At 45.2% G+C, this 13,528-nt stretch overlaps 1 protein-coding gene and 1 non-coding gene across 3 annotated transcripts in view; one reads left to right on the forward strand and one right to left on the reverse strand.

Moving 5' to 3' along the window:
- The window catches only part of LOC126248229 (probable ATP-dependent RNA helicase DDX31), a 259,925-nt gene that overhangs the window by 174,101 nt on the left and 72,296 nt on the right, over positions 1–13,528 (forward strand). The window lies entirely within an intron of this gene.
- Trnaa-ugc (transfer RNA alanine (anticodon UGC)) lies at positions 1,156–1,229 on the reverse strand. The gene has a single exon. It is a non-coding gene; the product is annotated as a tRNA-Ala (tRNA).

Below are 13,528 nucleotides of genomic sequence, written 5' to 3' on the forward strand. Positions count from 1 at the left end.
AACTTTCTGGCAGATTAAAACTGTGTGCCGGACCGAAACTCGAACTCGGGACCTTTGCCTTTCGGTCCCGAGTTCGAGTCTCGGTCGGGCACACAGTTTTAATCTGCCAGAAAGTTTCATATCAGCGCACACTCTGCTGCAGAGTGAAAATCTCATTCTGGAAACGAACTTATGTCTGTTTCTTGTCTTTCTACTTTTATGCATTAATTTGTAAATCGCCGAACACGAAACATAAGATGCCACAAATTATTAATTTATTGATAATGTGAGGCGTCCACTTTGGGATCTCTCTAACTTATTTGATTGCAACAGAGAATGGTTTACCGCTTCCTGAAAAGTCGGTGAACTTCCTTCAGAGAGGTGAGGATGTGGAGAAATCGTCGCCAATCAATAAAGCGTACATTCCAATAGCACATGATGCAGCGGAACTACCAAAAAATAAAAAATGGAAATAAAGACTGCGTTCGTTTTGATTGTATGTTTTTTTTTTTTTTTTTTTTTTGTTAGTACCTACTGGAACTTTGGTATGTCTGATATGTATAGAAGCATTTAGCGGACTCTTGGAACGGCTGGGTGGATGCAATTACAGGAGCGGCGTGTTTTTGTGGCTGATGAGCCGGTCGCAGGCCGGAGAGGCGGGTTTTCCGGGCGCCAGTGGGTACACCATTGTCTGGCGGCCGCGTCTCGGGAAGTAGCCTAATTTGTTTTCGCCTCGCAGACTCAATTTAACTTTTTTATGCGCCTGTCATGCTTTCAGAGACTGTTTGTCTAACTCTGATTTGCGCGCTTCTGATCGCTGTGTTTTTTTAAAATTTTTTATTGGAAAAGAGGTCCAGTTGCGGCGTGTAATTGAAATGCTGCAAACGTCATTTCCCAGTTGAAGCTGCAGATGGGAAGTGATGTTTCCGTGGCACTGGTTTCTCCTACGTCGTGAAAGAGAAGCTTCAGCAGTAACCTGCTTTTCCGCAGTTGCCACGTTTTTCTGCCATCAAAACTAAAATCGTTTATAAAATATAGCTGGTTTCATGTTGTTTGGTGATCGATCAACACTAATGTTTTGTGACGATTTCGATTAATATTTTTATTACAGTGAAATGAATGCCCCTAACTGCATACAGGCGTTGATATAAGTCAACGGCGACAGTTGGAAGTGTGTGCCCCGACCGGGACTCGAACCCGGGATCTCCTGCTTGCATGGCAGACGCTCTATCCATCTGAGCCACCGAGGACACAGAGGATAGTGCGACTGCAGGGACTTACCTCTGGCACGCCTCCCGTGAGACCCACATTCCCAACTTATTGTCTCGCACTATATACATAGTGCCCCTGCCCATTACACTCATTACTCGCGGTTTTTGTCGATTCCCGTAAGAGTTCGAGAGTTCGGGCACTGTTTGTGCATCCGCACAGAAGAAGATGGTCAAATGTCCAGTGAGCCTTAATTATATTCTTTCGGACATGTCTGAAAGAACAGATACCATCTTCATATACACTCCTGGAAATTGAAATAAGAACACCGTGAATTCATTGTCCCAGGAAGGGGAAACTTTATTGACACATTCCTGGGGTCAGATACATCACATGATCACACTGACAGAACCACAGGCACATAGACACAGGCAACAGAGCATGCACAATGTCGGCACTAGTACAGTGTATATCCACCTTTCGCAGCAATGCAGGCTGCTATTCTCCCATGGAGACGATCGTAGAGATGCTGGATGTAGTCCTGTGGAACGGCTTGCCATGCCATTTCCACCTGGCGCCTCAGTTGGACCAGCGTTCGTGCTGGACGTGCAGACCGCGTGAGACGACGCTTCATCCAGTCCCAAACATGCTCAATGGGGGACAGATCCGGAGATCTTGCTGGCCAGGGTAGTTGACTTACACCTTCTAGAGCACGTTGGGTGGCACGGGATACATGCGGACGTGCATTGTCCTGTTGGAACAGCAAGTTCCCTTGCCGGTCTAGGAATGGTAGAACGATGGGTTCGATGACGGTTTGGATGTACCGTGCACTATTCAGTGTCCCCTCGACGATCACCAGTGGTGTACGGCCAGTGTAGGAGATCGCTCCCCACACCATGATGCCGGGTGTTGGCCCTGTGTGCCTCGGTCGTATGCAGTCCTGATTGTGGCGCTCACCTGCACGGCGCCAAACACGCATACGACCATCATTGGCACCAAGGCAGAAGCGACTCTCATCGCTGAAGACGACACGTCTCCATTCGTCCCTCCATTCACGCCTGTCGCGACACCACTGGAGGCGGGCTGCACGATGTTGGGGCGTGAGCGGAAGACGGCCTAACGGTGTGCGGGACCGTAGCCCAGCTTCATGGAGGCGGTTGCGAATGGTCCTCGCCGATACCCCAGGAGCAACAGTGTCCCTACTTTGCTGGGAAGTGGCGGTGCGGTCCCCTACGGCACTGCGTAGGATCCTACGGTCTTGGCGTGCATCCGTGCGTCGCTGCGGTCCGGTCCCAGGTCGACGGGCACGTGCACCTTCCGCCGACCACTGGCGACAACATCGATGTACTGTGGAGACCTCACGCCCCACGTGTTGAGCAATTCGGCGGTACGTCCACCCGGCCTCCCGCATGCCCACTATACGCCCTCGCTCAAAGTCCGTCAACTGCACATACGGTTCACGTCCACGCTGTCGCGGCATGCTACCAGTGTTAAAGACTGCGATGGAGCTCCGTATGCCACGGCAAACTGGCTGACACTGACGGCGGCGGTGCACAAATGCTGCGCAGCTAGCGCCATTCGACGGCCAACAGCGGTGTTCCTGGTGTGTCCGCTGTGCCGTGCGTGTGATCATTGCTTGTACAGCCCTCTCGCAGTGTCCGGAGCAAGTATGGTGGGTCTGACACACCGGTGTCAATGTGTTCTTTTTTCCATTTCCAGGAGTGTATATAAATACTTCTATTTCCAGAAATGTGAGATTGGCATGAGGATAAAACTCGAGCGGAACTATTTCTGTGTTGATTTGTCGCAAGCAGTCTACACTGTCTAATTTCATATCTCTGCTAGTTTGCTTTTATTTAGTAGAATAATGGAGTCTAGCATGTCGACATTAATCGAATGCCGTGCGTGGGGAACTGCGAGATTGCCGAATACCAGGACTTCATTTACCGTGTTGTGTCGTAGCAGAAAATCACCATTGACCATAATGAGAATTTTTGCATTCTGCCATTTTTGAAAATGTTAACTAAAATATGACAAGAGTAATGACTTGGGCGTCATAATGTGTTGTAGAGGAAGTTCCGACAGTGTCTCTGATCTCACAGTATCAACAGCTCTCCCTTACTTAAACGCCGCTATTAGCGTGCTGTAGTCTGATTCAGTTTGAACCAACGATCGTTTATCAAACCTAATCAAAACGGTTCAAATGGCTCTGACCACTATGGGACTTAACATCTGAGGTCATCAGTCGCCTAGACTTAGAACTACTTAAATCTAACTAACCTCAGGACATCACACACATCCATGCCCGAGGCAGGATTCGAACCTGCGACCGTAGCAGCAGCGCGGTTCCGGACTGAAGCGCCTAGAACCGCTCGGCCACAACGGCCGGCTAAACTATAATCATTAGTGAGTTTTTATCTATGAAAGAGCTAATATCACGTACACTCGTAGATATGACATGTGATTGTGAACGTTTAGAGATAGTGGTGAAGAAGCTGGCTGCTGTTCGCGAGTCGTAGAAAGGTCTGTTGGCCAGTGTCGATAAGCTTCATGTGGCCGCTGCGAATTGCGCCGGTGAGGAAGTGACAGGGCGGTCTCCCATTGTGAAGGCTACTTGCCAGATACTCCATTATACCGACAGAACCCTGGTCACCAAGCGGTCACGTTACGAAAGCTGACGAGACGTGGATTGATCTGGAACTGTTTGTGGCGCGGAAGGTTGCATGTGGCTAATGGCTCTAAAGAATTGTTGTGAGTCATTGCCTCGTGTGGATAATGGAACAGAACTCGTGGGCCTTGCCTCCCAGCTCGTGCAGCGCTCTGTACTCTGTCGCGGTCAAGGCACTGACAGGGGGGAAAGAAGGGGCTGATATTTGTAGGCAATACCAGTATCCGGCGTGTGATGCCCCTTCTCAGAGAAATACAGTGACAGGAGGAAACGAACCAAAGTGCAGATGTCGTGTATACTGGGAAGAATTTTACGCCTGGTGGAAGAGTCCATCCTGTACGCAGTGGAGAGCACAGAATGTAGTCAGATGCAGATCGTAGCTCATTTCGGCACTAATGACGTGTGTCGCCTAGGTTCTGATGAGGAGACATGACCAACATGACCTCATATTTGAAGGGAAAAAAAAGGGACACTAAGAAGATATCAGTGCTAGCTGTCGATCCCGCGCGATAATTTGTGGCTTAATCCTGATACCACGCAGATATGACTATCTGAAACTGTAGCTTTTAAACTTGGTGCGCGGCAGTTGTTTGCCACTCGCTCCGTCCCACGGCAGCCGTCTAATGCCCGAGTGCCAAGTAATGTACAGCGGAGTCAGTAAGACATTTGTGTTCATGGCGTCGGTGAACCAACAAACTATTGTGCTTTGTTCATTGTGTGAAAGTGTGCGGCTTCTAAACTGTAGCTGGTGCCATAGAACTCTCTGCTTTGAACACTTTTATAATGCGATCCCTAAATGCAATGTAAATTAATTAGGGGAAGGCGGGGCAAGATGGGGAAGCTAACTTTAAACCCTTATAAAAGGGACAAAAATAAACAAATTCAAGTAGGTTTGATTATCATTTGTTTACTTAACCACTGAATTACAATAGCACGCAAAGAAACCTGCAAACTTGTTACATTTAGTTAGAAATATCTCCATTTGAAACATAAACTACCAATTCCCCGTCTTGCCCCGTATGCGGGGTAAGATGGGGAACTAACATGAATTCATCTCTAAAGCTTAAATAAGGATTGGAATAACGAAATCATGTGACGATAATGTTTCGAAACATGGTTCTGCGAATTGTAGAATCAGGTATTACGTTTTATTTAGGCCTCTTACTTTCACATAGTACACAAGTGTGGACAGCGTCGTCATCATCACTTCCTATCCCTGCACAAGTGTCGTGGGCCCAGCGTCCGCAGTTAATACACCGTATCGAGCTTCCATCAGAGAAGTCATAGCAGTATAAACATTCTTCACTCTCTTCCTCCTTGTCATTCGACCTCAGTTTATTATCCCTTGAGCATGAAGGGGTAGTTAAGAGCCGCGCGGGACTAGCCGAGCGGTCTTAGGCGCTGCAGTTACGGACTGTGCGGCTGGTCCCGGCGGAGGTTCGAGTCCTCCCTCGGGCGTGGGCGTGTGTGTTTGTCCTTAGGATAATTTAGGTTAAGTAGTGTGTAAGCTTAGGGGCTGCTGACCTTAGCAGTTAGGTCCCATAAGATTTCACACACATTTTTTTGGGTGGTTAAGACGTCAGTAACGTTCGTCACTTTTTCGTTGTCATTATGTCCTTTTGGTGGCATCCCAGGTTTATTAAACGTCTTTGAGAAGAGTTTTCGTTTACATGCAGCACGTTTGGGGACTCCTTTTCGTTCAATTTCTTCAGATAGTTCACTCCTATAAGGAGATTCGGTTAAAACAACGGATTTTCCACGCCTGTTAGATGGTTTTCTTTTGGTTTTTTATCCACCTTTGGAATAACTAACACAATTTCAGGGCTGGTAACCTGAAAGTTAGACGAAACAGATGCTTGATCGTCAGTTGTTAATTGTTCAGGTGTTTTACGTCTTGACAACGTCTCTGGTATTTGGTCTTCCGTTCCTGTAACTTCAGGTGTGTGAGCTTGATGAATGTCTGTTATTGAACAGGGAAGGTAATCACTTTCTTGAAACACATTTCTGTTTACAGGCTAAATGCCTGTTTTCCGAAACCCGTTCACTGCTGTGGACATTGTAGCTGAATGAATGAAGGCTTTGCCGAATAAACTTGCGATCTGATGCAGCGTAACAACTTTTCCGGGATGGGTGCGAAGCCACCATCTTACTTCATCTTCGTAAAATTTACTGAGAGGTTTCATAAATGCCACGTCTAATGGTTGAAGACGGTGTGAACAGTGTGGTGGCAAACACAGCAAGAAAACGCTATTTTCGCGGGCCACATCCATCAGGTCTAAATTCTTGGTTTGCGTTTTGTGGCCGTCCAATATGAGAAGTATTGGTTTTTCCTTTGACGCTCCAGTAAATGCAATAAACTTCTTAAACCAAGTCAAAAACAGTTCTTTCGTCATACAACCAGTTTCTTGCACTTCTGCCGAGGCACCAGGGGGCACTCTCCAACGCGTGTTGCATTCGTTTTCGAGGATAAATTAACATAGGTGGTATGTAGCACCCCGACGCTGAAACACAGGTTTCTGCAGTCACAGTCTGGCCTCTTTCTGCTGAAGTAACTGCTCCCACCTGTCTGCGCCCTTTCAAAGCAACCACCTTTGTGTAACCTTTTGGAATGACTGTTAAACCAGTCTCATCGCAATTGAAAATTCTGTCATCCGTAAACTTGAATGTGTCTAATTGACTTTCTAACAGATCGAAAAACCGATGTACAGCAACTCGATTAAACCCGATTGCTCGTGCGATTGATGTGCCCTCTGGTTTTCGTATTGTTAAGGTAGGATTTCGTGCAAGAAACCCATTTAACCAATCTCTTCCAGCAGATTTGGCTGCAGTATTAAATGGATGTTTGATGTTTCGTTCAGCTTGCTGAAAAGCAAGTTCACAAAGTTCTTTAAGTGTTAGGCGAAAATACTGTCCTTCCATCTGTGTTAAGTAGTATGTAAGTTCTGCCTCTTGTTCTGGGGTAAATACACTAGTGATTGGTGCTAACCTTTTCACAACTGTATAGCCAGGATTAGCACGTTTCTTTGCCACATGTCGTTCAATCGTTGTCTGTGGCGCGTTGAACTGTCGAGCAGCTTTGAAAGAACCCTTATGACCTTCTATAACAGCATTTACAGCGCCTTCCATTGACTCCAATGACCAATCTTGCCTAGACGTTTGTCGCCGATACTTGCGAACCATCTGAAAAAAACACGTGGAACATACTATTGAGTCAGATCATTCCTGGGAATCTATATTATATAGTAAATACCATGTTTCCAATGTTGTTGTTGTGGTCTTCAGTCCTTAGACTGGTTTGATGCAGCTCTCCATGCTACTCTATCCTGTGCAAGCTTCTTCATCTCCCAGTACCTACTGCAACCTACATCCTTCTGAATCTGCTTAGTGTATTCATCTCTTGGTCTCCCCCTACGATTTTTACCCTCCACGATGCCCTCCAATACTAAATTAGTGATCCCTTGATGCCTCAGAACATGTCCTACCAACCGATCCCTTCTTCTGGTCAAGTGTGGTGGTCTCGCGGTTCTAGGCGCGCAGTCCGGAACCGTGCGACTGCTACGGTCGCAGGTTCGAATCCTGCCTCGGGCATGGATGTGTGTGATGTCCTTAGGTTAGTTAGGTTTAAGTAGTTCTAAGTTCTAGGGGACTAATGACCACAGCAGTTGAGTCCCATAGTGCTCAGAGCCCTTTGAACCATTTTTCTGGTCAAGTTGTGCCACAAACTCCTCTTCTCCCCAATCCTATTCAGTACCTCCTCGCCGGCCGAAGTGGCCGTGCGGTTAAAGGCGCTGCAGTCTGGAACCGCAAGACCGCTACGGTCGCAGGTTCGAATCCTGCCTCGGGCATGGATGTTTGTGATGTCCTTAGGTTAGTTAGGTTTAACTAGTTCTAAGTTCTAGGGGACTAATGACCTCAGCAGTTGAGTCCCATAGTGCTCAGAGCCATTTGAACCATTAGCCAGTACCTCCTCATTAGTTATGTGATCTACCCATCTAATCTTCAGCATTCTTCTGTAGCACCACATTTCGAAAGCTTCTATTCTCTTCTTGTCCAAACTATTTACCGTCCATGTTTCACTTCCATACATGGCTACACTCCATACAAATACTTTCAGAAATGACTTCCTGACACTTAAATCTATACTCGATGTTAACAAATTTCTCTTCTTCAGAAACGCTTTCCTTGCCATTGCCAGTCTACATTTTATATCCTCTCTACTTCGACCATCATCGGTTATTTTGCTCCCCAAATAGCAAAACTCCTTTAGTACTTTAAGTGTCTCATTTCCTAATCTAATACCCTCAACATCACCCGACTTAATTCGACTACATTCCATTATCCTCGTTTTGCTTTTGTTGATGTTCATCTTATATCCTCCCTTCAAGATACCATCCATTCCGTTCAACTGCTCTTCCAGGTCCTTTGCTGTCTCTGACAGAATTACAATGTCATCGGCGAACCTCAAAGTTTTTATTTATTCTCCATGGATTTTAATACCTACTCCGAATTTTTCTTTTGTTTCCTTTACTGCTTGCTCAATATACAGATTGAATAACATCGGGGAGAGGCTACAACCCTGTCTCACTCCCTTCCCAACCGCTGCTTCCCTTTCATGTCCCTCGACTCTTATAACTGCCATCTGGTTTCTGTACAAATTGTAAATAGCCTTTCGCTCCCTGTGTTTTACCCCTGCCACCTTTAGAATTTGATAGAGAGTATTCCAGTCAACATTGTCAAAAGCTTTCTCTAAGTCTACAAATGCTAGAAACGTAGGTTTGCCTTTCCTTAATCTTTCTTCTAAGGTAAGTCGTAAGGGCAGTATTGCCTCACGTGTTCCAGTATTTCTACGGAATCCAAACTGATCTTCCCCGAGGCCGGCTTCTACTAGTTTTTACATTCGTCTGTAAAGAATTCGTGTTAGTATTTTGCAGCATGTTTCCAATAGTCAGTCGTTAAAGCATAGCAAGAATACTGACTTTGCACGTTTTGTGTATTTTTATTCACCATATAGCCTAAGGCATACTTTGTAATTAATTAGGAAACGTTGGAATAACGAATACCATTCTATTTACAATTGTATTCAACGTATAATGCACGTGTTCAAAATCCGCAGCGAGATAAACACATGAGACGATAAGAACGTAATGGTTGGACAATTAGTAGGGGCAAGACGGGGAAGCTCCCCATCTTGCCCCCACCGCGTCTTGCCCCCTACCATGTTCAGGTTATGTTACGCCTACATGAACACTATTTAGTGAACATTGACTACTGACACAGCAGTTTACTGTTAATAAGACGTACTATTCAGTGCTATATGTACAGTCTGGCCAAATGTTCTCGAAACACATGTTTTAGGACCTCGAAAGGTGTAAAACATTGCAAATCAGTATAACAATTGTACGTACCTTGCAAAGCTCACAGAAACCGCTGCGAAACTAAGGTTCAGCAATGTCAACACACTGGAACCTGTGTATTGATGATGTTGACGTAGCTATCCACAGATGGCAGCACTCTAACTGTAGCTTAAGGCTCTTCCCCGTCTTACCCCACCTCCCCGTATTGCCCCGCCTTCCCCTAAATGAATTAGTGCGTCATTAAGGAAGTAGCGTAGCGCTTTTACTTATTAGCATCGCTGTTGTGCTTCATTTTATTCGAATTGAATAGCTGACACTGTTAAAGTGAAGGAGTTCCGTTATTCTGTAGCGTGATTGGCATGATTAAATTGTAAAGCGAATATCATTAACTCCATTTCATAATAATACTTCAGTTGCTTAAGTTTATTCATTTTGATTTTCAGGCATGGTATTGAAAATATATGTGCGTTAGGTTGACGTATTACGTATTCTTTTCGTGAAACGACATTTTACCGCAAGACCGCTACGGTCGCAGGTTCGAATCCTGCCTCGGGCATGGATGTTTGTGATGTCCTTAGGTTAGTTAGGTTTAACTAGTTCTAAGTTCTAGGGGACTAATGACCTCAGCAGTTGAGTCCCATAGTGCTCAGAGCCATTTTTTGAAACGACATTTTCTCCAACAAGGATTAAAATCACTTTCGGCAACCGTGTTACACTCCTTCCGAATCTTCCCATGTGAGGACGACGGATCAAATGTGCGTCCGGCCAGATTTAGATCTTCCGTGATTTCACTAAATCGCTCTAGGAAGATGCGGAGATAGTTCCTTTGTAAGCACACGGCCGATTTCCTTCCCCAACCTTGAAGCATCCCGAGCTTGTGCTCCATCTCTAATGACCTTGATGTCGACAGGACGATAAACCCTAATCTTCCTTCCATCCTTCCTTCTCATGCCTTCAACATCCCGTACTAGGAAGGCACTGATTGTCACTCCGAGTTCAGTACTTGGCGCTCGGGCATTAGGCGGTTGCAGGGGGGCAGAGTGAGTTACAGAAAACAGATACGCGCAAAGCTGTACAGTCAGAGGGTCATAACTGCGTACTATCAAAATTATGGCCCAAATATTCGCGTGAGGTCGGTTTCTGTGCCTGATATGTAACAAGCGTGCTTTTTCTTCTCGTTAAAATACGAGGAGTTGGTGATATTTCCTTGAGAGACCATTCCGTGTTTTTTTTTTTTTTTCCTGAAACTGACGGAAGTCGTGGAGACAGCTAGTCTCAGTCGTGAGGTCTTTGCACATCTCTCCATTTACACCTTCGTTCTGAAGACTAATAGGGGTCATGTGGCCTGTAGCTACATCGGAAAATGCCACTCGTATGACAGAATACGTGTGGAATGCACCCTGTTCTCATACGAGGCGAAACCCCACGATTCTCTGTACAGTAACCAGCATCAGATAAAACGATTATTTCAAAAGTTCAGTTAACAAATCCGGATTGTGAAAATACCAAAATTTTAATTCTTATCTGCCGGAGCATTCGCAGCAAAGTCCCAGAATTCACTTCCCCAGTAGACAGCAGTCGCCCACACATCATACTAGAAACTAACCGAAAGCCACAATACAGGAATATTTGTAAACAAGTTGAACTTATGTCGAAAAAATAGATTACACTCTCCAGCAGGAGCTATGTTTATAGCTACAAGGAGAAACATTAGGTCAAGTCATGTCCAAAATGAATCCGACTGCGGACTACGTTATGCGAAAAAGAATAACAGGGATCAGTGGATTTAAATTAAAAAGCGTATTATTTTACCGGCCGGCAGATTAAAACATCTGTCGTAAAGTCATTCAGAGATAGCCTAAACTAGATAGCTTGAACATAACCCAAGCATACGATGGTAGTACGTGATGACTTCAACGTGTCCTGTATCGAATGGGGAAACAACACATACGCTGTTGGCAGTAAGGACAGACAGGATTACGAAATAATGCTGAGTATCTTGTGCGACAACTGTTGTTAACATCTAATTCGACAACAAATGGTTCAAATGGCTCTGAGCACTATGCGACTTAACTTCTGAGGTCATCAGTCGCCTAGAACATAGAACTAATTAAACCCAACTAACCTAAGGACATCACACACAACCATGCCCGAGGCAGGATTCGAACCTGCGACCGTTGCTGTCACAAGGTTCCAGACTAAAGCGCCTAGAACCGCACGGCCACATCGGCCGGCGAGTGTGTCAGCAGGGAGACAGAGATTAGCTACCATGATGCTATTACAGGAACGATTATCACCAGTGCCAAAAAGATCATCAAGAAAGCTAGTACAGTATTTGTGTTTGGTCGAACTGATACAGAGTTACTATCAACTTCCTTAAAGGACAAAGTCACACGATACAATTTCAAAATCGATTAACGAAAAGAAGCTGATAAAGACACCTAGCAACAAACACGTTGACCCTTACCTAAGTTTATATCAAGTGAATTCGATTTTTTCCTTATAAATAACATATACTCTCAGACAAAACAACGCACCAGGAAGGAATTAACTGAATGTGACGGAAATCGGTAGATGTGATGTCCATCTAGAGGCAAGCAAATGATTACAGTTTCAGAAAAATTGGATGATTTAGTCAAGAGAGAGAGCTTCACAAGCCGCCACGGTGGCCGAGCGGTTGTAGGCGCTTCAGTCCGGAACCGCGCAGCTGCTACGGTCGCAGGTTCGAATCCTGCCTCGGGCATGGATGTGTGTGATGTCCTTAGGTTAGTTAGGTGTAAGTAGTTCTAAGTGCAGGGGACTGATGACCTCAAATGTAAAGTCCCATAGTGCTTAGAGCGATTTGAACCTGCTATGAAAGGAAATGGCATCCCAGAACATCACTCCTGGTTGTCGGGCCGTATGCCGGGCGACAGTCAGGTTGGTATCCCACCACTGTCCGGGGCGTCTCCAGACACATCTTCGGACTGTAATCTCATTGAATGGAATAGAATTGTCTTCAGTGATGATCATCGCCTCGAATTGAGCCCCGATGACCAGGAAGGACGTGTCTGGAGACCAGTATTTACATGGAAAGTAGAAGAACGTGACAGCACAAGGAACTCTGGAACCAGAAATTTGGAATTGACTTCAACCATTAAATTTCGTAACACGACATTGATGAAACCGAGAAGTTGGATTTGGTGCTCAGACTTTATTTTTGACTACGTCAAGTAGAAGAAATGTCACACTCGGAACATCGGTACTCAAAGGAAATACGAGACCCGCAACAAACTGGTGACGTTACCCTAGTTGCCTTGCCCGATATAGTACTTCGCGAACACTCGTTTAAGTTCTGGACCAGGAGAGAAAGAAATATCTCACTGGAAAGATAGCCACTAAGGTGCTTAAGGTTGTCATTTGTTGTCGACAGCATGAGTGTATTTAAAAGTGCAGCTATGAAGTATTAACCTGGTCTAAAATAATAACTCGCTTCACGCCGAAGATGGTCGTTGCAACACGTAAGATCTGTAGTGCCACATATTGTGACGCGCGCCACAGGGTCCGTACATGTCGTTGGCCCCGGAGAACATGTAGTTCATATCAGGTAAACACAGAACAATTATGGTTCATGTAACCACATTATAGATAAATACGCGCCAAGTAAATTAATAAAAGATAGCAAAATGTCACCGTAGTTCAATGATACCAGCTATAGGAAATTGCGAAAGCAGAGACCAGAAAGTCTTAGGAAGTTCGGGCCCTACATAATGTCAGTTAACAGGTCAAAATCTTCCATTCAATCTGTCGTAGACCTATCTGGTGCAGAAACTGAAGATAGCAGACACAACACAAAAATATCAAATTCAGAATTTAAAGTGCATTTACGCCTGAGTATACTGCCGTACCAGTGTTAGAGCACCGCAAAGACTCACTAACGAGAGATGTCAATATTACCACCCTCGGTATTGAAAGACAGTTAAGCCTACTTGAAGGCGAAGAAGGCATGAGGCATTGATGGAACTCCACTTCGATACTCTGCGGAATCAGCTCCTTTGCTAGCTCAGGTTTAACAATTATCACTTACGTAGTGAAAAGTCCCTCATGACTGGGAAAAAACGTCGGCCACTCCTGTTTACAGAAAGGGTGATGGACCTGATACACTGAATTACATACCAAAATCGCTGATGACCGCTTGTTGCAGGATCCTAGAGCATATTCTAAGCTCAAACGTTATGACCTTCCCGGAGGAAAACAAGTTTCTCTCAAAGAATAATCACAGATTCAGGAAAAACCACTCTTGTGAAACCATTTCTGGAAACCCAGACTCTACTCTGTA

The sequence above is a fragment of the Schistocerca nitens genome, chromosome 3, assembly GCF_023898315.1.
Source record: "Schistocerca nitens isolate TAMUIC-IGC-003100 chromosome 3, iqSchNite1.1, whole genome shotgun sequence".
Lineage (NCBI taxonomy): Eukaryota > Metazoa > Arthropoda > Insecta > Orthoptera > Acrididae > Schistocerca > Schistocerca nitens.